The 2,595-nt window shown below is 38.9% G+C and overlaps 1 pseudogene; it reads right to left on the bottom strand.

Annotated features, from left to right (window-relative positions):
• Positions 1–292: 292 nt before the first annotated feature.
• On the bottom strand, positions 293–1,059 carry LOC116476219 (ATP synthase F(0) complex subunit B1, mitochondrial-like; annotated as a pseudogene).
• Between the last annotated feature and the right edge of the window lie 1,536 nt (positions 1,060–2,595).

The following is a 2,595-nucleotide window of genomic DNA, read 5'->3' on the forward strand; positions in this document are numbered from 1 at the left end:
AAGTTTTAATTAAGGCAAACTGCTTACTCAAAAGTGATCATGGAACAACTGAAATGCAGAGTAAGAAGGATGAGAACCATCTGACTGGCCAATAGATTTAGTTCTCCCACTATACGAAACAAACTTTTCATTTTTAGGAGAGGAAACTTCTACCGAAGTTATAGTTTACCTCTCCTAAAAATACAGAATACAGAATACAGAAATAGGACAACACAGAAAGATTTTGTCACATAGACTAGTTTCCATTTAGTCAATCAACTGTTTCTAGTTGTCTCAATTGGGATAGATACATTTACATAACTGGCTGTGCTTGAGCCTTCTTTGCTAGCAGCTTTAGGTCGGCAATGCACTTGGCAATTGTCTCCTTTTCCTGCTGTGCAGAGATGCTCTGCACCACGTGCTTCTCCACCCAATTTATCATGTGTTCTCGTTTCTTTCAAAGCATCATGTTCTGCCCAGTTATATGATAGTCCAGGTGATTCTTTACTTCCTTATATAGTCTATGCAGTTGTTCCCAGTAACCTCCAAAGCCATAGCAATGTTGTTTTTCTGCACATCAAAAAGGTTATGGTGCTTCTGGATGAGTGCCTGCTGTGACTTCTCCAAATCAGTTGCATCCTGGATTTGTCTGATAGAAGCCTGCTTCACCTCTGCTAGTTGGGCGATTTTTTGCTCATTGAATTTTTCAGCAAAATCTCCAATAGAGGCACCATATTTTAAAATTATTTAGACAAGTAACCATACTATTGATGTGGTAGAGACGGTCTCTGGGGTAATCATATATATTTCTTTGGATAAACCATACAAGATAAGCCCAATTCTGAGCACATAGGGTCCTGTTACACGGGTTTTAGGATAAAGAAACTGGAAGAATTCCTCAGGGATCAGCCCCAAATGAACTTTTCCTCCATATTCAGGAAGGGGTGGTAGAAGGGCAAGGCGTGGCTGCCCTGTGTGAAAGGTCTTTGTTGCCTGCAATATCCCTGGACTTATGAAGGCTGTATTCTTCAGAGAGGCGGCCACCATGGCGGCGGCAGAATGTGCCACCTGGGAGAGCATGGTCAGCGAAGGCCCAGGCAGTGGTCTTAGCATCCCTGTGACTCCAACCAGAGCCAATTTGCGTTTTGAATTCTTTAATATTTGGGTTATATAGATGTGTGTTGTTTGGTTTCTAGAGATTTCTATGTTATTCATTTAAAAAATTTTATTCCTCTGTAGTCACAGAATAGACTTTGTATGACCTAAATTCTTTTAAATTTATTTAGACTGGTTTTATGTCCCAGAATATGGTCTATGTTTCACACACACATGAATATTTCACATGCACATGAGAAGAATGTGTATTCTACTGTTGCTGGGTGGATTGTTCTATAAATGTCAATCAGGTCAACTTAGTTGATAGTATTATTCAAGTATTCCATGTTTTAGATAATTTTCTGTCTACTTGTTCATCAAATATTGAGAGAGGTGAATTTTAATCTCCAACCATAGTTGTGGATTTATGCATTTCTTTTTACAGTTGTGTTAGGTTTGGGTTCCTATGTTTTATTTATTTATATTTTATTTTTCATTTTTTAATAGGTTTTGAGGGAACAGGTGGTGTTTGGTTACATGAATAAATTCTTTAGTGATGATTTCTGAAATTTTGGTGCACCCATCTCCCAAGCAGTGTACACTGTACCCAATGTGTAGTCTTTTATCCCTTGCCACTCCTCGTTATTTCCCCCAAGTCCCTGAAGTCCAATGTATCATTCTTATGCCTTTGGGTCCTCATAGCTTAGCTCCCACATGTGAGTGAGAACATATACGATGTTTGGTTTTCCATTCCCGAATTACTTCACTTAGAATAATAGTTTCCAATTCCATCCAGGTTGCTGTGAATGCCATTATTTCGTTCCTTTTTATGGCTGAATAGTATTCCGTGGTATATCTCTATCTCTATCTCTATATATATCACATTTTCTTTAAATACTCATTGATGGGCATTTGGGCTGGTTCCATATTTTTTGCAATTGCAAATTGTGCTGCTATAAACATGCGTGAGCAAGTATCTTTTTCGTATAATGACTTCTTTTCCTCTGGGTAGATATATAGTAGTGGGATCAAATGGTAGATCTACTTTTAGTTCTTTAAGGAATCTCCACACTGTTTTCCACAGTGGTTGTACTAGTTTATATTCCCACCAACAGTGTAAAACTGTTTCCTTTTCACCACATCCATGCCAACATCTATTATTTTTTGATTATGGCCATTCTTAAGGGAGTGAGGTGGTATTGCATTGTGGTTTTGATTTGCATTTCCCTGATAATTAGTGATGATGAGGATTTTTCCATATATTAATACTTGTTGACCATTTGTATATCTTCTTTTGAGAATCATCTGTTTATGTCCTTAGCTCACTTTTTGATGGGATTGTCTATTTCTTTCTTGCAGATTTCTTTTTTTTTTTTTTTTTTTTGAGACGGAGTCTTGCTCTGTCGCCCAGGCTGGAGTGCAGTGGTGCGATCTCGGCTCACTGCAAACTCCGCCTCCCGGGTTCACGCCACTCTCCTGCTTCAGCCTCCTGAGTAGCTGGGACTACAGGCGCCCGCCACT

Source organism: Hylobates moloch, unplaced genomic scaffold, assembly GCF_009828535.3.
Source record: "Hylobates moloch isolate HMO894 unplaced genomic scaffold, HMol_V3 SCAFFOLD_2, whole genome shotgun sequence".
NCBI lineage: Eukaryota > Metazoa > Chordata > Mammalia > Primates > Hylobatidae > Hylobates > Hylobates moloch.